We start from the raw sequence: 25,462 nt of genomic DNA on the forward strand, positions 1-25,462 counted from the left end.
GTTCACGCAGCCTCAAACTCTCCCACAAAAACTCGTTATACAGGCAGAGGTGCATCTACATCAGTCGCCAGGTGACTTTACTCAAACCTATTCTCTTCATCAGCAACCTGGCCCGTGATAACCTCTCCAGCACACCCTTTAAATCATAACCTGAATCAGACACAAAAGTGACCCAGGACCCCTCTGACCCTGTCCCGATGCAGTCAGACTTAAACTCCATGAGGTCTACATTGGCACATATGGCAGAGACAGTCAAAGGTGTGCTAACCACAGTAATGGATATCATGAACCCTGAGCTCACTGTAGACATGGATAATTTATCTCTGGGTACACTACCACCAACAGAACCCCCGTCAACAGAAAAAGTCTTGAATAAGAACTAAAACGAGGATGTACTTTTCTTGGAGGAATGGAAATATCAGACACCCAGACACTTTATACTCGAGTGCTGCCGATTAGCCTCGACAGAATTTTTTTCCGAATTCGATGGCCAACTGTTTTTACAGAGCCATGGCACATCGATGGGCAGTGCCTTTGCCCCCACCGTAGCCGGGCTCTACATAAGTCAATTTGAAACCACCAACGTCCTGACCAATGAAAACCCCTACGTCTCCAGTATACTCTACTGGAAACGATATATCGATGACATTTTGTTAATATGGCAGAATGACAAGGATATAAAATTATTCATCGAATGGCTTAACACCAGAGACCAATGGCTCAAGTTTACTTTTATTCCAAATAACACAAACATCGACTTTCTGGACCTCACAATCTATATCAAAAATGGGCAAGTGGAGACAAAAACATTTCGAAAACCAACGGCTAAGAATAGTCTTCTATCATATAAGAGTTACCATCCTTAACACCTAAGAGACAATTTACCATACAGTCAATTTTTAAGACTGAAACGAAACTGTAGCCAAGGGAGTGATTACTGGGAACAATCAAAAGAACTCAGCGAGAGACTTTTAAGACGTGACTACAAACCATCAATAATATCGAAATGTCGCAAAAGAGCGAAAAACCAACCTAGAGAATGTCTCCTGGAAACGCTCTTAAGGTACTTAAAGATCTAATGACATGCGTCACGACATTCTGCCCTGCAACGTATAGTGTCAACAAACTGATCAACAAAAATTGGCACATTTTGAAAACAGGTAAATTCGACTGGCCGAAGCCACGCTTTGCAAATAGACGCACTAAGAACTTGTGTGATATGTTGGTACATACACGTCCAAAAAATCGAATTCTGACAGGACAGATAAGAGACCTACATATGATGCCAGTGACAGGGCATTATCCATGTGGCACCTGTTCGGTATGCAAATCTACAACTACATCAAAAAGCCTACAACTAACACCTACCTTGAACTGGACCCAAAAACAACATACTAACTGTAATTCAATACAGGTCATTTACATGATAACATGTCCCTGCGGTAAGCAGTACATAGGGATGACCTGTAGAAAGGTTAAGCTCCGAATTGGAGAGCACAAGAGTAATATCCTGCTAAAAAAAGAGCACCACAAAACTATGCTCCCACTTCATAGAGCTAGGCCATAACGTTGAGGAACTAAAATGGACAGTCATTGAGAAGCTACAAGATGGGACCAGACAAAATTCTGTATGAGAAAGAACAACGTTGGGTGGACAGACTAAAAATAAATCAACATGGTCTGAATGATGACATTTCTTGGCACCACTTCTCAAGGTAACCGAAATTGGCCTTCCTTTGTAATAAAATGATCCAACATTAAGTAAAAAAAATTTACTAACACTTCGAAAAAATGATCTGATGGCCATAACTCATCTTGAACTTTAACAGCCAACCACTTAAAATTACATTTCCACCAAATTCATTGGCACTGGCTTACTAATACTCGAGTAGTATCCTTTACCTCTTTGTAAGGCACGATTCCCAAAATGATTGTATGTGTAGCACTGTTTGATAATATATCCCTTATACTTGTAATGACAGGATTTATAATAATTTATCACCACACCAATAACGAAGGATAGCGCGAACGTTGTGGGTCATCGCAGTCCTCTCTCTATCTCCGTAGTTCGGATGTGTAGAAAATACTGCGGGATTGGCCGATTCCGCGTCCAGGGGGCAGAGCCAGCACCAGACGCGGAATCCGCCTTCCTCGCGGGTAAGAATGGCGCCCAACATGAATTATCTCCGTGGCGTGTGTACCAAGTAAGGATCAAACCCCCACTCTTTTCTCTTTTTAGGTTTCGCTGGAGGGCGGAGCTCTTAGCTCCGCCTCCAGAGAAATCTCTTGATTTTAGTAAGGACTCTGGAATACGCCCCCCTGTCCCATTGGCTAGCTCCATAAATGGAGGCTAGCCATTGGAACAGAGATCTGTCCGTCAAGGCCGGACCAGATTCGGGGGCGTTCCCGAGATTTTTTCCCAGGGCGGAGTTACGTTTTTTCCCGTACCCTCCCCTTTCACTGAAAGTCTGTCCATTTCCGCCCCCTCCGTGTGCCTTTCCGCCCCCCCCTCGCTGTCCTGTGCACGTTTCCCGCCGTCCGTGTCCTCTCCCGCCCCCTCCCGCCGTCCGTGTCCTCTCCCGCCCCCTCCCGCCGTCCGTGTCCACTCCCGCCCCCTCCCGCCGTCCGTGTCCACTCCCGCCCCCTCCCGCCGTCCGTGTCCTCTCCCGCCCCCTCCCCCGCCCCCTCCAATGGCTGAACAAATAGTTAGCAGCAGGCTAGAGCTACCTCGTTTACTGAATAGTACAGGTCTTGCCGATTGTCGACCTAGAAAAAAAACAACACCACCCACACACACTCTCGTGGGGTAGACGGACGAAAGCCCTTTTCCTCTCCGTGTCCTCAGTCTTTCTTTTACATCTATACCGCGCCGGCAGTAGTTCGGCAAGTCTTTCGTTGATGTTTATGCCCTCTTCGACGTGCTGGTTAGGTTGGAGGTTTTGGTGTCAGAGGGAGGAATCTGTTCGCTGTTCGATCTTTCCCGTTGGTGTTGCAGAAGCTGCAAACGTTAACTGTGTTCCGGTTAAGCGTTACTATCCATCTGTAGAGTGTATGACTTTGGTGAGTGCGAGGACTCTGGTCCTCTTTCTGTTTCTATAGTTCAACGTGCAGTCGTTTATTTATTTATGTATTTAATGCATTTTTATAAAGCGCGGACTTTACCAGAAGGTGCCTATCTCCCTGCTCCTTAGCCTAGCCGTTCTTTTCTTTCTTTACTCTCGGTGTTTTACTGCCGTCGTCACACCCGTGCTTGTAGTCTACCACAAATTTGTCTGAAAGGTAGGGATTCTATAGTTGGCTCTGAAATTCGTTGTTTCTGGGATTGTAGGTGCGACCACACGAGGAGGCGTGCATCTCGCACAAAAAAACCCGGAAAACATTTATGTCACAGGTGACATCTCGGCGTGTGATTGACAATGTGGAACGGCGAGCAGACAGGTACTGAGCTAGGGTAGTGTTTTCCGCTCATTCAACAAGCAGCTGAGCTATATAGAAGGATGATGTTTCTGCTATGGCAGGGTTGCACCTCATTTTACATACGAGTAGAAGGAAATCGAGATGCTTTACGTTTTTATTAAAACAACATTTTTGTTGAGTGCATTTGTTTTCTGTGTACAGCATGCATTTCAGAGGTCGTAGTGGGCAGGGAAACGACACCCGAAGCATTATTCATTCGATCTAAACAGTTCACACACTTTTTAGTTTTCGCTGGAGGGCTGACAGCCACATGCCCTTCACTACCCACGCTCAGGCTTGTCACAGGCGCCGGTGCCGCCTCCACTGCCGGGCTGTGCAGGCTACCCTTGGAGGGGAGGCACCCGAGCTCCTCATAACAAAGGTACTGACAGCCACATGCCCTTTACTACCCACGCTCAGGCTTGTCACGTGCTGGTGCTGCCTCCACTGCCAGGGTGTGCAGGGTTACAATGCAACGGTTTCGCCTTTGGAAAAGTTTGAGCTATTGGCATTGTAAATGACAAAATTTGTATTTATGTATTGGTTTTGAAAACAGATTAATAAATGGCATTGTCAATAGCTCTAAATTTTCCAAAGGCGAAACCGTTGCATTGTAAATGCTTGTTTAAAATGCAGCCTGGGACGAGATAGTCCCTTCCCCCCTGATGACGAGAATTGATTGAGATAATAAGGTAAACTTTATACACGGACTCGGAATATGATGTGGTTTTGTATTAACTACCCGGTAGTTCAAAAATGCCTATGCCGAGTTTCTTTGTGTCCCCCACCCTCTTCTCTCCATCTAATACAGCGTTTTCTAGGAGAGACCGCCACAAATATAAGGTAAAGGAATCGTCTCCCTCCTTAAAAGTATGGGGAACCTACTCCCACTATATGCCTTAATTGTTTTTGTGTCCTTAAGATCGTGCCTTTTTAAGTATGTACTTGTGGTCTGTGCCCTTTGTTGGAACAATTGCTTGAACCAAGTGCAACCAGTTTCCTAATTACGGCAGACATCAGATACCTTACACTCGTGTCTTGATTAATATGAAGTAGATTTCTCAATGACATTATGTGCAATACCTTGTCGTTCTCTACAGTAATTCACCACACATTCCTCTGGAGTAAAAAATTACCGTGAAAACATAACAATATGTGTAAATAAACAATCATGTTTTTTCTAACCCCTCTCCAATCATGACAATGATCTTAAAACCATTTATTTTTTAGGTGAATGAGTACCCAGTAAAACAATTGGGTAAGAAAACCAAAAAAACTCAGATACACTGCACAAATCGTGTAAGTAATTTTAAACCCTTATTTCTGTCCTGACTAAGGCTCCACAGACCCGGCTGGGCCATAAGGAGCTGAAACATGTCGACGTTTTGTATGTTCAAGCGATATGCAACAGACCTAGTTACGCGGTCTGTCTAGCATACCCAATATTTTTTAAGTAGTCATCCATCCAACAAAATAAAAATTCTACTGGTTGTTTGGAGACTAAAGCTTTTTAACTATCACCTTCATGTGAGGGCATAAGCACGGAGATTCTCTGGATACTGACACACAACACTAGAGAATGCCTCTGGTTGAGGCGGGCATGAAGCATGTTAGTTAACCCGATGAAAAATGCCACAACGCGAGTGTGGGGCGGAAACAATATATAAACCGCACGATCAATACACAGCGTTTATGAGGGTTATCTAACATACCTCCGTGTCACGTGGTTACAAGTGTCCTATCCACCGTTTGATTAATTGTAAGAACTAAAACGCCAAGCTTAACGTTTGGTCCATCCTGCTAAAAACCTTTCAATCTTCTGTGGACGATATCTACTATAAATCAGATGAACTGGACTTGAAAGTGGACCTACTTAATATCCTACCGATATACATCACAGGCATGGACTCTAAACCCTCTACACTAAAGAACTAAATCATTAAAGCTCAAACAGCTACTTTTCTCCAATACCCTGTTGTAGGAAGGTGGATACCTGACTATGGTTACCCCCGATTTTTTGCCTAGTGTTTAGCTGGTTTTCGACTTAGTTGGCCTGGGATCCTGCTAATCAGGGCACCAGGCTATCTGCTCTCTCTTTAAATGGACTCCATGTACTATAGGTACATCACCAATTTGGTACTGGACACCTTATCAGCCCCTGTACAGTGCACTATAGTTGCCCAGTGCATAGGTGCATCCAAGGCCTACCAGGGGCTGCAGCATATGTAATCTATGTATATCTTTTGCCACCCCTGGCTGGTCCTTAAATTGACACAACTGACTGATCACTCAGCTGGGGCAAGGTGGTGTAATCACCCCTTGCTTAGATATAGTATACCTATATCTAAACCTGTATCTGGACACATATATACCTATAAGTCACTCCTATGGCAGGCCTTTACAATCCTGGAGGCAGAGTGCTTGGTTTTATGTGAGATGGTGCTCTAGCCTGAGCTGAGCCTGTCTGCAGTGTTCGGAACCATTTCCTTACTGCTGTTCCAGTGATACTGCCATACCATATACTCTTAAGTGCATTATAATCCTCGCGGTTAATGCTAACTTTGGTTTGGCTTTATCAAAACATGTCGTGTTTGGTGTCATACACTTTGGAATACTACCCCCTCGCCAGTTCTGGCGACGGGGGTAGCATTCCACCCTTCTAGAGGGAGAAGACATGTTACTTACTGCAAATGCGGTTAATCCTAACCAGAGCCCCAGCATTACAAAATGGATGCTGCTGCCACAGACACATGTCTGACCTCCTGCTGCTGACCGAAACTTGGCAGAGGACGCCTGGACAAAGGGTTTCCTGTCACAGGGAGGTGTCACACCACCCCAGACAGGAGATAGTGGATTGTAGCAGGGAGGGTTGAAAGAAACTAGACACTGCCTGGGGCACACAAGGTGTCACTGGGCAGATTCCAGTCAAACCGGTTCTGGGGCACTCCAGCCCCAGTCTTAGCGGCAAACTGGACAAAGGAAAGGGGTGTAACCACCCCCTTCCTGGGTCCCACCCATAGGAGGGACCTAGCAGGTAAATCCAGCTCCCAGATTTGGAATATAGGTGGGAGCAGTGCCAATGCACATCAGATTATCCTGACTGAAACTTATGAAACGAAACTCTGGACCCTTCGACATCCCACTCGACGTGGAAGACTGAAGAATCTCCCTTGTGGTCAAGGAGTGACCACCCTGTGCAAACAGGCACCATCCAGCACCTCGACGTTTGATTTGTTGCAGGTCCCGCCGGAACTCGAGCGACAGAGATCGACAAGACCGAGCCTGCCTGCCTTCTAACAGCCCGATCCACAGTCCCTGCAAAGCTGAGACCCGTGGAGGCGACCTGAAGCGTGGGAGCGGCCATCTTGGAGGAACAACGAAGCGCTGACCGTGCAGCACCCGAGGCTCCCTCGAAGCTGTGCATTGGAGTTTGAGAAGCTCCAGCCCCGAGCAGCTTGTGCACCGAAGCTCATCCCTCCACACTAGACTAGTGCTGCGTTGGACCTCTTGCATCTTCCTGCTCGACGCGTTGGTCCAGTCGCTTGCCCGTTGGCTAGTGGCCCCAGAACTGACGAACCTAAGAATTTACACCGCTGGTCTGGTTGCTCCAGACTGGCCCTCGCTCCCCTGAAAAGGAGCACCCGCTCTGACCTTGCTGGTCCGAGTGTAAAGCCTTCTTCGAATCCTGCGTGGGTTGCCCTTGCCAAGGCTTGTTGACTCCGATCTGGAAGCCGACACCGCCGACAGCGAGAGCCTTCGTGGGACAGCTCGTGATCCACTCCAGGACATCCTCGGTGCCCCAGAGTCCACGTGGCAGCGGAGACAAGGCACCCGACATCAACCTGATTGCGCCCGACATCGCCTGGTTCCTTCCTGGTCACTGGCTAGTGACCCAGACTCTGTCCCCTCTGCTTTCAGGTACCCGTCAACTTCGATCCACCCTTGGATCGCACCGGACACTTCTCTTCTGGACGCCTGCAGCATCTTCATCCTCAGGCACCATCAAACTGTGTGACGAAACCAGACACAGATTGGCACCTGTGCACCCGCTTCCTGTGGGTGAGGTTACTTACTATCGCCGGTGTTCCTACACTGGTACACACCTCTAGTGCCTAAGTCTAAAGTTTGGTCATCCTAGTCCAGTCGGAAGATTCCTTTTGCAATAACTTTGTAACTTTTACGCACCATTGACTTTACATTGGTGCAAGCCGTGCTTCCCGCACTGCACCCGAATCCCGCGGGCTACTCCCGTCCTAACTGCTGTTAGTCCAGGGTAGTCCCAGCGATTCACAAGGCCCTAGGCCTTACCCCCCATTGATTAGTGATTGTTATACCACTTTTTTGATATATGGTTTGAGTGGCCACCGGCCTCATCCAAAACGCGCAACTTGTCTATGTTATACTGTGCCTTTATTTAAACGCTTGTGCTTCATTGCTCATAAAGAGTAGTGGGGAATATTCTAAGAATAAATACATATATTTTGATAATATATAACTTGTGTGGTGTCCTTTCATTTGATATTACAGGATTGTATATGGTAAAACAGCTGGCTTCACATGTCCTTTGGAGTTAAGCCTTTAAGGCTGCTTAGTCCATGCTACCCCTAGGATAGCTTGTCTAGAAGGTTGACTTACAACCACCACCATAAGGTATTGTTTGGACTGATACAGGGTGCCCACAGAACTGTGGACATCATATACCAGGCAAACTTCTCACACCTGTCTGTTCATGATCCCACATAACAGACACATTTGAATCCCTGCCAAACACTTTAAACTCACTCCTTGTGGATATACGGTAAATCTTGGTACTCCGGACCCAAGCAAAAGTCAAACACGTACAGGTCAGGAGCACAGCAGAAAGAAGTCTGGCCAACAGCCACAACTATCCCCATCTTAGTGTTACTGCGGCAGGCCAATTCCAAGAACAGCAAGGGACTTGTAACCAAACCAAATCACGGGAGGAAACAGGCACTGCATACCCTACCGGTTCGTCTCAAAGCAGTGTAACGTCTTTGCCTTCCTACACTTCACTCTCTAAGTGACAGAAAAATAGATTTGTAGGTCCAGTTGACTGCCCAGCAGTCCTGTTCCTGGCTTTCCTTAAACACATTACTCCCTAGAAGACTATATCCAGTCTTCACTGTGAAGGAGGAAACAAAGTACCTTATTAGTGCTGAAAAAACTAAAGAGGTCCAAAACCTCCACAGAAAACTGGGGTAACCACGTCATTGGCAACTCAGCTCTCGCCCTTCCGAGTTACCAACACACCGGAAAGATTTTGATCAACATCATGTAGGTTTTTTTGCTAGTTGGGGTTTTACAATCATATACCACATGACATATAGAGGGTTAAAGGACCCGGGGGGGAGGGTCAGGGGGTGGAGAGAGAGAGTGAGATCTATATAAAAGACATAAAATTCATGAGATATGGTGTTACCTTTAGCTCATGTCTGAATCCAACCCTAAGGCAACATTAATTCACACGGTTCTTTTACTTAAGAAACCTTAATATGGGATGTATTTTATAGACTGATTGTGTTTAGAAGTATGCAAATGGTTAACTAATTTTTTTAACTAATTTTGTATTGCCATTTTCATTGGAAATCACATTACATTCTTCAAAATAGATATGTTAAATCTACACATAATGCTCATAAATAGTCTTGTACACTGCATTCAGCATGGGACGAATTAACATTATGGTGCAGAGCTTTTTCATTAAACGTACAGCAGACCTATGATTGGATGGACGAGTAAGTTAGCAATATAGCCTTAGAGCCCGCCGTAGCTGTACTGGCCATTAAAGACCCGTTCCAGCGTTCAGCGAGGGCCTTTACCAAGGAAGCAGGCCTTTGATGGCCGGTAGAGCCCGCTAAGGAGGGCTCTAAGGCTATTAGAACATTCCACCCATAGAGGGCAGAATGTTCTAATTTGTAAAACAAAGGCATCAGGGAGCCTGAGGGGATTGAAACCCCCCCCCAGGCACCGTGAGGCCTTTTGTTCACAACAACAGCTGTGAACAAACATTGGAATGTTGGTGCTCTGAGCTTCTACCGGCCATTTGAAGCCCGGAGCACTCCACTGTTTTCAATGAGGTTCCCAACATTCCAATGTTTTAATGGAGTTGGAAACCAGCTTCTCACCTAGCTAGAGTAGATAATGAGCAAATTACACAGAACCAAAGAAAAATACTCTTTACAAAAAGTTGTGCAGAAGATCGTGGAAGGAAGGCGAAGTGTAGTGGGGAAGGAGCCTCCGAGGATGCAAACAGGGAACATCGGAGGTAAAGCATCAACAGGTTAGAAAAACCAGGAGAAAGCGTGTAAGTTAGGCCAGGGTTTACCCAACAACATGTTGCATCTCTGGTGAGAGTCAAATATGGCTTAGGGGGGGGGGGGGGCACTTGACCATCTATGTGTTAGTAAAGAAGAGCAAATAGGGAGGTTTAGGGGGACAAATCATCATGGCTGGGTAGCTCAGAGAGTTGTGTATCCCAGTCCCCAGATATTGGTTGTATGTGTAGACTGGGGGATGGGAGTGAAGCACAAATTTTTTCATCTCATGGTAAAGGCCGTTTCTGCAAGAGCTAGCGCTAGGTAGAGAAAGCTAGGGGCTGCCTTGGCTGCTTCCCTATTCTCTGGAGGTCAGTGACCTATACCAGTTATTGCATCCCGTCTTTAAAGTACAACCTTAACCAGGGATAATCCCAGAGAACATGTTGCAAGTCTACTGCTTCAGCTAAACATCGGGTGCAGGAGGCTGTTGTAATAGGGAAAATTATGTGGTTACATTCTAGGGAAAGGTAAACCTAGTACAACATATAAACTTGCATTATTTCAAATCTGGAATTCCTTATGCACATTCCCATTCCCTATGATGGAAGGGCCTGCCAGAGTGTCTCCCTAGCATCTCAAATGGACTGCTTAAGGCACAGAAGGGCTCTAATGACCACTACCCATTTATTTTGTAGGACATGTCAAAGTGACCCATATATCAAAAACAATCTTGGAGATCAAATTGTTTCCTAAGGGCAGGAAATATGATCTGCCCAACTTGGAAGAGGTCATCTAACGTGACTATACTGCATGATCCTTATGGGGCAGTTCTCGCTCATATAGGTTTGCAGTCGGTTTAGAGAGGCCAAGGATTCGTATTACTGGAGCATAACGGGGGACATGTTTCGTCAAAAACACACCCCTGGCAAAACAATGAACAGACTCTTTGATATTTGTTTCACAGATTTGATAGAATTAGAATATAAGCCCGTCCAGGGGTAGTCCTGTGCTACTCATTTCCACAAGGGACATACCTGCTATCGAACGGGCCAGTCATTGGAGCTGCGCGGCTAAATAACAGTGTTCAAAATTGAGTACACCCAACCCCCCTCAGTTGGTTGGGAGCCATAGCTGCAACAGATACCATCTAGCAGAGTGCCAAATAAGTTCACATAATAGAAAATCCAGATCTTGGAAAATAAATCTATAGGGAAGGAACACTGGGTGGTTAGCAAAACAATATAAAAGTTGGGCCTGTATCATCATTTCTTAAGCTGCTATGCAGCTCATAACCGACAATGGGAGGGTTCGCCTGAAGCCCACTTGGGTTCTGAGGGCAGTCACCACCTTCGTAAGGTTACTGTCTTCCAAAAGATCTTGTTCAGCATGAAATATGCAGATGTCCATGTACCTTCTCACTGGATAGGGCCATCTCTCAATTTGCTGTGAAGCAATGGCAGGGCACAAGTGAAATAAGCAGAATTTTTGCCAATCAACTCGAAGGCCAGAGTTCACTCTGAATTCTGCAAGTAATCAAGCCACAGTGGAGTGGTCCCCTGTCCTTTAAATAAAAGAGTATGTCATCTGCCTACAGCGAAATAGCATTGATACAATCAGGCGCAGGATTCCTCATACCGCTTCAAGCGCTTAGGCTTGCATAGCAAGGGACTCCAAGGCTAGAGCGACTAGGAAGGCGGAAAGTAGGCACCCTTGCCTAGTGCTCCTGTGCACTGCAATAGAAGCTCGTTTGGCTGAAAACAGACCATCTGGGCTGTATGTTGTAATCACAATAAGCCAGAGTGAGCGAGGCCCAAAGTCTAATCTGGTCAAGACCTGGATTAGTTCCAGTGTAAGGTGCTGAACGCTTTCTCCAAGTCAAGAAGGAGAGGAGTTGGCTTAACGGCTAGGGCGCTCGACCTCGGACCTGGGAATCTGGGTTCGAGTCTCGGTAACGACGCCAAAACCTCCTGTGATTCTGGGCAAATCACTTAATCTCCCCGTGCCTAAAAATGAATGCGTGTCCTCATGTAACGTAACTGGTGCTATGTAATGCGCTCTGATACCCGATTCGGTTCGGGTCTAGTTCGCGCTATATAAAACTCTACCCAAAAAAAAAAAGAAGCAGGCAAGGAGCTTGCAGCCAATGCAGTAGGGCTGCCTCCATAATTCTGTATAGACACCTAATATTAAAGGTAATCCTTCTTGAAACAAAGCCATTCTGATAAGCACACATTAACTGTGAAAGTACTCTATGTATTGAGTCAGCCAGAATTTTACTAAGAAATGTATAGTCTGTAATTCAAATGGCTATGGGCTGTTAGAAGCTGGATCTGGGGAGTCTAGTCCTGTTTTTAAATTGAGACCAGAGTGACCTTCGGAAGAATGAGGGGAGTGGCCTGTCAGCTAGTGCTGCCTCATGCACACGAGCTAGCTTAAGTCTTGTAAAACTCGACTTGGAGGCAATTGGTACCCAGAGTTTTCCCAGAGGCTAATGCAATAATTGCTCCCTTAATATCTGGTGAAAAACAACAAAGGAGCGTCAAACGCTGAGTCAAGGAATGACTACCTGTGAAAGCAACAAGAAGCAGTTGCACTCTGTTTGAAAAGAAAAAATCTCAATGGATTTTATTGAAGGCCCTCACTCACCGACCTAGTAGGTGACATGTTTCATCATCGGACCCCACCAGGAATGGCCGAGTGCCATCCTGGTGTGCTACAAAGCCAGTGTTACTGCGGAGCTGGTTTTGTGATTGTGGAGTGAAAAATTAAAATAGCCAAATAAGTCTTTTATTGATTTCGCCAAATGGACTAGTAAAAAATAATAATAAGTGAAGGATAACGGACACAAATTAAAGGTTCACTGTTACCCCTAGTGAAAAAACGGTCAACATGTTTCAGCCTATGTGATTAGTTTAATCAGGCATTCGCCAGGACCAAGAAAGTGTGAATGTATTTACAGTGCTGTGTGTGAAGCCTCGGTGGTATGGACGCGCTAAGGCCCACCCTACCAAAGGACTGTTATGTTAAAAATACAAGTTTTTGTATCAGATCCCATTAGGATTGGAAACGAGTTTATTCTATTTACAGTGCGAAACACACAAAACAGGGCACAAACAAACATAAAGAGAAGAATGACAAGATTATGATGGCATTCTCATTAGTACATAGCTAAACGCTAATATACTATTTTTAAAGTGCTTCAATATTGCTTGCTCGTAGTCAGACAATGCACGTGTAGTCTGGGTGAACTGTACGTGCGCATTACTTATCACTAACCGTGCACAAATGCAAAGATTTCGTGCTCATGGAGGTTCTACTTTTTATCTGTACTGAGGCCTCTGAACGAGGGACTCTGTGAATTGTTATATACCTATGGGCGATAAGGGAGTGAAGGACGCAAACCTGCGTCTACAGACCAAGTACCCACACGCAACTATGGTGTCTATATACAGGCGGACAAAGAGCGACGGCTAATGTGCGGGTCACACTCATGCGTATAAAACCGAGGGGAAAGAAAAGAAAAGAAAAAGAAAAGAAAAAAACGTCATCCTTACAAAAGTGCTCAGTTTCGGCACTTCACGGGTCATGGGAGGGGGTGAGAGCTATTCGGCACACCCTATTGAACAAAGCATGAAGAAAAAAGAAAAATGTGATTACAAAAGGGGGTCCGCATTTGCTGCCGTTGTTTGGAAGGCGGAATTGTTTGGTCTCACGACGCGATGTACTCACGCCCTGGAAGCTAGGCACCCCCTTGGTACCTATCTATTTCCTCATTAACCGGACCCCGATGATCAATGCTGGGTGGGTATGTCCAATACATATAGACTAAGCGAAGTCTATCCGCCATTGCGGGCGGCACCGCCAGCATCCGACTCCAGAGAGAGGGCTTACGTGATTGGGCTAGAACGCGGTCACGTGGTGGCAGTAATCCAACCAGAGTGCGCGTGATCAGCCAATCAAAATGGTTCTAAGTGAAAAACTATCCAGAAGTTATCCAACCGAATGCGTATAGCCCCGGAAGGTTCCTTCTGTCGTCATGGAAACAGTACACATAGTAAAACACGGCTGGACTAAAAAACAGAATAACCAATCATGATGTAAAATCATGATGCCGAGACCAAAGTGACTCGCTAAGGATCAAGTAAACTAGGCAATAATGTTAAGCAAAGCCTTTACAATGCACTAAAAATGCTCAATAATGATAACTGGACCCACAAGACTCGCCGAGGGTCACGTGAATGAGGCAAAAGTATTGACCACAGCCTTTACAATGCACAGGAAATGCAGATTGCAGTGGTTCAAGACTGGCCTTTTGTTCTGTGATGAAAGTTCCAAATTACAATGGAGCGAAGACAGCGGGATTTACCTCGGAAGCTTGTTTCCGGTCCAGGGAAGGCATGGCTTGGCAGTTCGGGCTGGACTGTTCCCATGAGGCACAGGGTCAGACTGATTTGCATATAGCCATGTCTGAACTGGGGTGGCAGAGTGGGCTAAAGAACGGTGATGGATCAAACCCAGATCTTTTGACTGGGTGTGAGTGTTTGATTGGTTCAGATGCTCCGTCCATCACCACCCCCTTTTGTACTGCTTTTGGCCGCCATAAGTGTGGCAGGGTATGCTCAGACGTGAGTCCCTTGCTCACTTTGCCACTGGATTCAAGCAAGCCGGGCTGAAGACGGCTGTAATGCCAGAAACCGGTCCTCGTAAGCTTGTTTCCGGTCCAGGGAAGGCATGGCTTGGCAGTTCGGGCTGCACTGTTCCCATGAGGCACAGGGTCAGACTGATTTGCATATAGCCATGTCTGAACTGGGGTGGCAGAGTGGGCTAAAGAACGGTGATGGATCAAACCCAGATCTTTTGACTGGGTGTGAGTGTTAGATTGGTTCAGATGCTCCATCCATCACCACCCCCTTTTGTACCGCGTTCCAAACAACGGCAGCAAATGCGGACCCCCTTTTGTAATCACATTTTTCTTTTTTCTTCATGCTTTGTTCAATAGGGTGTGCCGAATAGCTATCACCCTCCTCCCGTGAAGTGCCGATGCGGAGCACTTTTGTAAGGATGACGTTTTTTTCTTTTCTTTTCTTTCCCCTCGGTTTTATACGCATGAGTGTGACCCGCACATTAGCCGTCACTCTTTGTCCGCCTGTGTATAGACACCATAGTCGCGTGTGGGTACTTGGTCTGTAGACGCAGGTTTGCGTCCATCACTCCCTTATCGCCCATAGGTATATAACAATCCACAGATTCCCTCGTTCAGAGGCCTCAGTACAGCTAAAAAGTAGAACCTCCATGAGCACGAAATCTTTGCATTTGTGCACTGTTAGTGATAAGTAATGCGCACGTACAGTTCACCCAGACTACACGTGCAACTGTCTGACTACGAGCGAGCAATATTGAAGCACTTTAAAAAAGTATATTAGCGTTTAGCTATGTACTAATGAGAATGCCATCATAATCTTGTCATTCTTCTCTTTATGTTGTTTGTTTGTGCCCTGTTTTGTGTGTTTCGCACTGTAAATAGAATAAACTCGGTTCCAATCCTAATGGGATCTGATACAAAAACTTGTATTTTTAACATAACAGTCCTTTGGTAGGGTGGGCCTTAGCGCGTCCATACCACCGAGGCTTCACACACAGCACTGTAAATACATTCACACTTTCTTGGTCCTGACGAATGCCTGATTAAACTAATCACATAGGCTGAAACATGTTGACCGTTTTTTCACCAAGGGGTAACAGTGGACCTTTAATTTGTGTCCGTTATCCTTCACTTATTATTATTTTTTACTTGTCCATTTGGCGAAACCAATAAAAGATTTTTTCAACCTATTTGGCCATTTTAATTTTTCACTCCACAATCACAAAACCAGCTCCGCAGTAACACTGGCGTTGTAGCACACCGGGATGGCACTCGGCCATTCCTGGTGGGGTCTGATGATGAAACATGTCACCGACTAGGTCGGTGAGTGAGGGCCTTCAATAAAATCCATTGAGATTTTTTCTTTTCAAACAACAGAGTGCAACTGCTTCTTGTTGCTTTCACAGGTTCCTTGACTCGGCGTTTGACGTTCCTTTGTTGGTTTTCATTATTATCCCAGGGGGAATAGGAGCGTTCTTATCTTACTCCCTCTTGTTGTTATTAAGCCCTTAATATCTGGGCCATTATAGGAGTGTATACTTTTTCTTGTAGTTTTTGGGGTAACCTGGGCAAGGAGAGGTCATCAAGGAAGCATCAATCATCATTTAGGGTAGGCGGGAGTGGCTGACTATACAGGGATTGATAACATTTAGAGAATGAATAGGGAATGGTCTGCTTAGAGTATTGTAACTTCCCATTCGCAACTCGCAGGGTCGTAATTATTGCTTGCCTTGTGTCATTATTAACTATTCGTGCAAGGAGACTGACAGATTTGTCCCCATCAGAATGCGCCTAAGACATAAAAGCAGAATAATCTAAGCAGCGCAGGCGCTCCACCAGAGGCGCCTCTTCTTCACGTACTTGAGTCAGATAATCTTTTAGTAATGGTTCTTCTACCATTTCTCTACCATAGCTAGATCCTACACTATTATCTTATGTCCACACACCACGGCCTGTATACACAGGTTGTGAATCACAACCTTGAATGCCTCCCATTCTACTATTGAGAACGCTGTCCCCCTATTATGCTCAAAATACTCTAGTATTTTCTCTGCAAGCATACCTCGAAAGGTAGGGTCTTCCAAGGCCTTCGATTGCCATCGCCATGTGGGAAAGGGCAAGGAGGGTCTACCCAATCATGTAAGGTAAATCAGCAACAGGAATTTAATCTGAAAGCTGCCGGTCCAGTAATCTATGGTGCAAACTGATGTAGAAGTAAAAACTACTCTAACCAATCACGCGTATAGATCGTGAGCTGACAAACAGAATTATGAAGGTTTAACTTCAGGATTGTGGGGTCCCCAGACATCCGTCAGGGACCATTGATAGCACCATGAGTCTATTGCTTGTGCATTGTGAACTATAGGGGCGCCTAGGAGTGGGGGTTTTGCTGGGGTGTGTGACCAATCTGAGGTAGTTACCAGGATGCCATGGAAGTCACCCCCTCCTCCTAAACATTTAGACAGTCCTGTTGAGCCACTTAAGGAAGGTGTGTTAATCAGTTTAGGGGGGGGGGGGGTAGATCCTGCCTATTATGATAGGAGTGCAGTGTAGCTTGGCCTCTAGTTGAGCAAACCTGCAATCAATATGTATATCGGTGGATTAAACATCTAAGGGGGTCCCCAGTTTTACCTAGACGAGGACTCCCATGGGATATGTTCAATAGTTAGTGGTGAATGTATGACCCCTCCAGAGCTTTTGAAGTCTCTCTCCTTCCACCCAAGTGAAACAAGCATCCCGAAGGAGTGCTATTTAGATCCGTTTGTGCTTATGTAAGGAGAAGATATTGTAACTTTTAGTCAATGTCAGCCTTCCTCAAATATTCCAGGACAGAATGAGATTTCTGTAACTAAGCCATGGGGAGACTAAATGCATGTATAAGGTATGCGTGTCAGGATTTTCCCACTCATTGTTAGGGAGGGTAAAAAAGAACGATGGGCCCAAATGTCTATCCTAAAGTCAGCTCTCCAGCTCCATAAAAACAATATCCAAATAGGGTAAACTTTAAGGTAAACCAAAGGCAATAAAAGGGACAGGAGGCAAACTGCCAGCTGTCCAAAAAGTATCAAAAGGCCTCCAGCAGAAATGTGGGATGCATGTTACAGACCAGTGGCGGCTGGAGCAGCATTGGCCAGAGCCCTCACGTTGATCAGAGTGTTTTTGTGGTGGTGGCCCCACGTTGGGACGAGATGTAGTAGTTATGACCACGTCAGTTGGGACCCATGTTAGGGGAGCGTCAAAGGAACTGAAAGGGTTCCCGAAAGACCGTGAACCCAGTTCCCAGTTCCTAGAAGGGACCCAAGTTAGTAGTAGTTCTCATAAGAGCTCATCCACAATTGTGGGGTTATTCTTGGTGGGGAGTCTAGGCGATATAAGAGGAGCAAGGAGGGGTCCTCTCTATCTGATTCCACAGTGGAATAGTCAGAAGAGAGCGGCTGTAGGTCTCAAAAGGTGGCCGCCACTGCGAGAGCCCACCGCCTACTGTCAAGGGCCTGCTCCTGGGATGGAGCTTCGGAACACAAAGGCTCATTCTCAACCTGCTTCTGAGGTAGTCTTTACTGCCGCTGGGGCATGCACTACAGCTATTTGCTTGGAAAGTCTGACTGAGATAATGTGCCTTAGCTTTTCACCCAGTCCCAAGCTTCTTTTGGAGCGAGCCCTCTGGGGGTCCTTACAATGGAAAAGAAAGGGCTGAGGTCCAGTGGAGGCATCAGGTCTTTGGACCAAAATAGGGCCTGTTTGGCTGCTTAGAAGGCGAGTGTCGGGCACCGGATGCCACCAGGTGCAGGAGCTCAAACTGTCAGCCGGCAGCCACCTGTTGCAAGGTAGCAGCCATCAGTCTCGAAAAGGGCTGCAGGACCATCACTCAGCTCGCAGCCCGCCCTTGATGATCACTGTCTCTTGCACTCACCAGCAGTCTATCTACACATATGTGGGGATCAATGGCCCACTGCAATACTGCCTCTCTCCAGTCAAAGAGGGGGCCATCACTGACCCGGAGTACCGCCCGGGCCCTCACGGACCCTCTGTAAGCCGCAGGACTGGGCCAAGGTGTTGAGAGCCCTTGAGTCATAAAATCCGGAGTCTGCCCGCTGCACCCATAAGGCAGTCTTGGTAGGGTGTGCCAGGACATTCTGTGGAACCGGAAGGGGGCTGCTGGTCTCCTCAGTATCCACTGCCCACCTCACCTTTGTTTTGCTGCACCACCCAGTTTGATGTGTCCTAGTTCAGGAAATGGAGGGCCCGCCGCCTTGCGAGCTGTGTTTCTTCCCAGATTGAAAGAAAGTGCCTTCTTTCTTGCATGGTATGCCCCACTTATTGCTGATTTGCTGATGTTCTTTGACTGAGTGTGCCCTGGGCTCCTGCTAATCAGGTACCCAGGGCCTATGTTCCTTCCTTAAAACTGCATTGAAGCCTAAACCCAATTGGCATCTCTGGCCACCTGTCAGCCCCTGGTAAATGGTACTATAGGTACCCAGGGCACTGTGACCAGAGAAGGCATCTAAGGGCTGCAGCACTTATTGTGAAACCCTTAGAGGCCCTGTACCCTGATACTCACACCCTGCCTTTGCAGGCTGAGTGTCTTGGTGCAGAACAAAACTAAGAGTTGACGTGGCACACATCCCTGTGTGCCATGCCCACAAACCCCTGCCCTGGCATACCTCAGTCACCCCTCTAGCTGGGTGCCCTATGCCAGTGGTGAGGGTACAGGTGCATAGGCCCTGTACCCCTACAGTACCCAGGTCCATTCCTGGGCACTGTAAGTGCAGTGCTACCATTAAGAGTATATGGTGCTGGGAGGTTGTCATTATCAATCAATCAATCAATCATAACATTTGTATAGCGCACTACTCACCCGGGAGGGTCTCAAGGTGCTTGGGGGAAGGGGGTTGCTACTGCTCGAACAGCCAGGTCTGGAGTTGTCTCCTGAAGGCGAGGTGGTCCTGGGTCAGCCGAAGGTGGATGAGGAGGGAGTTCCATGTCTTGGCAGCCAGGTAGGAGAAGGATCTTCCTCCGGCGGTGGCTCTTCGGATGCGTGGTACGGCGGCGAGGGCGAGGCTGGTGGACCGTAGCTGGCGGGTGGGCGTGTAGAAGGTCAGGCGGTCGTTGAGGTACTTGGGGCCCAGGTCGTGGGTGAGGAGCCGGAACGTGATCCTCTTGTTGACGGGGAGCCAGTGCAGGTCTTTCAGGTGGCCGGAGATGTGGCTGCGTCGGGGGATGTCCAGGATGAGTCGGGCGGAGGCGTTCTGGATGCGTTGGAGTTTTTTCTGTAGCTTGGCTGTGGTTCCGGCGTAGAGGGTGTTTCCGTAGTCTAGTCGGTTGGTGACGAGTGCTTGGGTGACCGAATTCCTGGTTTCGGTCGGGATCCATCGGAAGATCTTTCGGAGCATACGCAGGGTGTTGAAGCACGATGAGGAGACGGCGTTGACTTGTCTGGTCATCGAGAGGGAAGAGTCCAGGATGAAGCCCAGGTTGCGTGCATGGTCGGTTGGCTTGGGTGCGGTGCCCAGGGCGGGGGGCCACCAGGAATCGTCCCAGGCGGAGGGCGATGGTCCCAGGATGAGGACTTCCGTCTTGTCAGGCGGCTGTTCTTCATCCACTCGGCGACGTCTTTCATCCCTTCGTGTAGGCAGGTTCTGGCGGTGTCGGGGTCTCTGGTGAGGGAGAGGATCAGCTGGGTGTCGTCGGCGTAGGAGATGATGTTGAGGTTGTGTTGGCGTGCGATGGCTGCAAGAGGTCTCATGTAGACGTTGAAGAGGGTGGGGCTGAGTGAAGATCCTTGCGGAACGCCGCAGATGACTTCGGTAGCCTCGGATCGAAACGGGGGGAGGCGGACTCTCAGTGTTCTTCCGGCGAGGAACGAGGTGATCCACTCCAGTGCCTTCTCTTGGATGCCGATGTTGCTGAGGCGTTGAACTAGGGTGCGATGGCAGACAGTGTCGAACGCTGCGGAGAGGTCCAGGAGGATGAGGGCAGCAGTTTTCCCGTTGTCGAGCAGGGCTCGGATGTCGTCGGTGGCTGCGATGAGGGCGGTCTCGGTGCTGTGGTTGGCTCTGAAACCGGACTGCGAGGGGGTCGAGGGATCCGTTCGTCTCGAGGAAGGCGGCCAGCTGTCTGTTGACGATCTTCTCGATGACTTTAGCCGGAAAAGGGAGGAGCGAGATGGGGCGGAAGTTTTTGAGGTCGGTGGGGTCCGCTGTTGGTTTATGAACTCCACAGCACCATAATGGCTACACTGAAGACTGGTAAGTTTGGTATCAAACTTCTCAGCACATTAAACCCACACTGATGACAGTGTGGGATTTAATGTAAAATGCACCACAGAGGGCATCTTAGAGATGCCGCCTGAAACCCAACCAACCGCCAGTGACCTGACTGAGTGGCTGCCTAGGCTGCCACCACCAGACATGTTTCTGGACCCCTGGATCGAGAGCTTGCTGCTCTTGACTGCCGGAAACAATGCACATCCTGGAAGAGGTGCCAAGCCTCCTCCCCCAGGATGGGCAGTATTCACGAAGGAGAAGCTTCAAAGGCCTGCCGCCTTTGTGAGCCTCTTCAGACCACTTGCTGCTTTCAGCAACTGGTCCCCACTGGTTGTCCCCCCCACTTTAGGCAGGAGAACCGGCGGGAAAAACAAGTGAGGAAGAGAGGTGTGCCCACCTCTGCCAACTCCACCCCTAGTGTGGGGGAGGCGAGGTGAAGCACAACCTCGAGTCCCCGCCATCTTGAAGATGGGGGGACCCAGCCAACCAGGGACAGGCTCCTGCCCCCCTCCCACTGGAGGGTGGCAGAATAGGGGGTGTACCCACCCCAGGGAAGGGACCCATTGGTCCCTGGCCTTTACCTACCTGTAACAGCCCTATATTTAGTGGCACTCTGAACCTTCCTTCCTCAGATCCAGCAACCACAAGGAAAGGAAGAGAATAAGAAGGACGAGAAGCTGTGCAGAGCTAACAAGAGGACCATGCCCACTGACTTGGCCCCAGCCCTACAGGCTTGTCACCCCTCGAACCTGCTCCTGCAAATCCCCGGAGTGTCCAGCGACCAGCAACCTCAAAAACCCCAGAGGACCTGCCTGCCTTCACTTTCCAAGCTGTTTCTCCCGTGAACACCAGACGAATTCGAACTGCAGCTTCTAGTGCCCAGCCCACTCTGCACCCGCCGAACCCGGCCCAAGCGGAAAAATACCACGAGGAGGTCCGGCCGGCGATCCTGACCCGAGATCCGGTGACCCCAGATCTGCCTCAAGCCTCCAGATGACGCCTGCAGCCTCAATCCAGAGGACCCCCGCTACTGTGACCAGAGCGGGTAAGAAGATCCGACGTCCCAAGGCACCCCAGCACCCAACACCCCACAGCCTTGTGTGCCCAACCCAGCAGTGCCTAACCAACCCTCAACATTCTTACTTACCCCTCGAAGTGGTGGTCACTCCTGGAAGATTCTCTTCCCCGAGCCTGCAGTGTTTCTTTGTCCTGGAGAATCTCCATTGAAATCAACAAGGCACTCAATCTCAAAACAGCACCCTGCCGCCCTCGTGCCACTGAGGGTGCCCCTTTTGTGTTAACTTGGTCTCCAACTTGCCCTGAGCTTAACCCTAGGAGATTGGCTCCCACATCCCTGTGGCCTGCTTGCTAGCAGCCACCAACCGGCATACCCCTATCCTCCATAGGATAACATTGGGCCTCAACACTCTGCACCCGCCCAAGTGAGGGTGCAACAACAATGCATTACTGACCCTGGGAGACCCCTGAGTCTAACCCCAGTACTCCAACTCCAATACCGATTACCTACCTGGAAACCGTTAACTGCTTTTTCCTCATAGAATAACACTGACACTTTTTCTCCCAAAAGGTAAGTGTCGACTTTTGAAAACTACGAAAATTCCTTCAAAATCACTCGAATAACCAAAATGCATTTTCTCAACTGTTTTCAGGAAATGTCCCATTGCTGAATCTAGGTATCCAGCATTGAGTAAGAAAAGTAACGTTAAAGTAACTTAGCTGCAAAGTGTATTTCCTCCCATAGGATACCATTGGTGATTCTATGTGAAAAAGTTTGTGTCAACCTTTGAAATACAATAATATTCTTTAAAAATTGTACATCTAACTAAAACGCATTTACTCAACTGTTTTCAGGAAATGCCCCGGTGCTGAATCTAGGATCCAGCACTGTGTTAGTAAAAGTAATACGAAAAGTAATTAACTGCATATTACTTAAATAGCCCATTCATTCGAATGTACTATACCTGCTAAAGTGTTGCAAACTGCTTACTAAAACTGTAACCAAAATCAGTATACTGCAATTTTGAACTGTGTTCACACAAGTAATTTACTACTGCAAAGTACTTCTATGCTTACCTATACCAGGCTTGCTTGGTTCTAGAAAATAAACAGTGTATTTTTTTTATACAAAAACAATTGGCCTAGATTTCAGTTCTTGAGTGTGTGAATTCATTTGCTGACTGAGTGTGTACATCAAATGCTTAACAATGTCCTCTGATACTGCCTTGCTACTCGAACAAGCTACCACTTTGAGAGTAAGGTTCTATCTAACTTTAACCCCTGCCAAACCTCTGGAGACCCTTGGACTCTATACACACTGTACCTCACTTTGGTGCAGTATATATAGAGCCAGTTTCTTGCACAAATACCATCATGTCAGACCCCCAATGAGTAAGGACGGGGGCAAAGATATGTGGATTTGGAGGGCTTCGAACTGGAGCATTGAGGTTCCGACATTTTGGCCAACCAGCCCATGTCCCATTTGTGTATCTAAATTCTTGGAGTGGCACTAGAGTTCTTGCAAATGATTGCTCAGTGTGGGTGTCTGAAGGTCAATGATATAGGATAGGATGTTGGGTGAATCATGGTGGATGTGAGCGTGTACTATGGTTGATGCTTCGATGTATGAAGGTAGGTGTGTTTGATGGTGGCTGTGTGTGAGCTTAATGATTGCTGTGGGCATATGAACGTGGCTATGGTGATAGGGATATCGTGCATATGGGGACATATTGCTGGTTGTGCGGATATATAATGGTTGATATGTGGTCATATAGGATGTAGGGTGGATGCCATATGATGATGGAAGCATTGTCATAATGGTGGGTGGATGCTTGTATGAAGGTGGATGTGCTGGTATGTTGTCATGGGTTTCTTGAGAAATAAAAACTGTATGGCCATATATACAAGGAAGAGTGTGAAGGCGTATTATATAGTTTATGTTTCATATTTTGTGGAGTGTTATTTTTTGTTTGACAAGGTGACATTGCGAATACTTTACGCTGGGATTAAGAGTTAAGGGTGACATAGTAAAGTATAATGGTGGATGTGGTGCTGTAGGGTGTAGGATGTTGGTTGGTGGCCACAACCCCTCCATCCTTTCTTTGTGCCCCCACTCCCCCTTTATGTCTCCAAGCCCCTGCTGCCCTTGTGTGCTTCCTTTCCTGGTCTCTTCTGGCACTCTGTATGCTATCTGGAACACCTCTATGTGCCTGATCACTGCTTCACCTCTGTATCACCCCCCCCCCCTTGAAGCACTACTTTGTAACACTGCAGTCTCTTATATGAGCCTCTATATATAAACGTGTTCACCCTGAAGTCTCTCTGCCAGCTTGCCTGCTCCTGGTGAACAGCAGTCCCACTGCAGCCCTGTGTGTGCCATTGCCAGCCCCATCAGTGTCCCATTCCCTCTACAGCCCCTATGTGCTGCCCTACTCCACTCCTGTTGACCTAGTTTGCCACCTCCCCAAACCCCTCCATCCGCACCCTGCTCTGCAGCACCTTGGTGCACCAGTGCTTCCCCTTATGTGTCCTTAGAGCTCCTGTCAAGTCCACTACCCTTGAGCCTCTTGGCCCCTGCAGCCCTTCTACAAATGTACCACTTCTCCTGCCCGCCTGGTTGTGTCCCCACTCCACTGCAGCCTCATGCTGCTTTACCCTTGCTGGTCCCTTGCGCCCCCTCAAGAACTTTCATGCTCATTGCCTGCTCTGCAGCCCCTATTTACTCTTCCACAACGTCCAGTCCCTCCGCAGCTACTCTGACCTCCACCCCACTGCACTTGTGCCCCCTTGCTTCCCCTTAATCTGTTCTTGGTCCCATAGAGCCCTTGTGTGTGCTTCTCCCTCTCCCCTGAGTAGTGGGGAGGCATTCGAGAGGGATTCTGCCCTCACAGCTTGTTCAAGGCCACAGGGGGTTTTGTTCATTGATTCCTGTGCCCTGTCTTGTCCAAGGGTAGTGGAAGAATGAGGCATTCCCCTTCATCTTGTCAAAAAGAAAGTGGGGTCTTACAAACAATGTAAAAAGCAAGAGCGCATGAAGAGATGACCTGGAACTCCCTCCTGCACCCAGTTCCCAATTATGACCAATATTTGAAGTTTTTAAGAAATACAGTGGCCATGTGATATGCTAGGGAAGCAATAATATCTATATTTGGGTTATATCCCTCACATAACCAAAAGTGAAATGACCCAAAGCTGCCAGTTAAAAAGGCTTATAAACGGACATCATAAACTACCTTTCCTTTATAAAGCAGTCTCTCTGATCATTTACCATCACTCTTAATCAACTAGGGGGTCTTCCTGTGCAACTGTATTTGTGTTCAGGGTAACGGAAGAAGGACTGCAGTACCACTCCTTCTTCCTCAAAATTGCTACTAACAATCGGGAAAATAAATATTCAAAATAATTTATTTCTTCAGATCAGCCAATGCTGAACATCGATGCTCAGAAAATCGCTGAAGCAACTGCATGTACCTTCAACACTTGCTTAGCATGTCGTTGCACTGTCACTGCAATCATACTTCTTGCTCTCTAAGGACTCAGCCGGGAGTGTTTTCTCAAAGAAACCCTTCTGATCACCTGCACCATTAGATACAGCACAAGTGTGCTTATATCATGCTTTCTAGTCCTTCGTCTGCTAGCAATGACCACTTAAGTATTGTACAATCTTATAAATCTTCAATAGAAGGTTAAGATAAAAAAACAGTGGGAAACAGTACAAAGGAAAATTGTATTTCAAGTGACAGGACCCAGACAGGCCATGTACCATTTTCTGGAAGAGTCCGAGATTTGTTTATTAGTCAACTATG

The 25,462-nt window shown here is 47.4% G+C and overlaps 1 protein-coding gene across 1 annotated transcript in view; it reads right to left on the reverse strand.

Moving 5' to 3' along the window:
• Positions 1-25,462, reverse strand: part of CEP95 (centrosomal protein 95) — a 754,590-nt gene that overhangs the window by 407,537 nt on the left and 321,591 nt on the right. The gene's annotated exons all lie outside the window — the stretch shown is intronic.

This window comes from Lissotriton helveticus, chromosome 7, assembly GCF_964261635.1.
Source record: "Lissotriton helveticus chromosome 7, aLisHel1.1, whole genome shotgun sequence".
Lineage (NCBI taxonomy): Eukaryota > Metazoa > Chordata > Amphibia > Caudata > Salamandridae > Lissotriton > Lissotriton helveticus.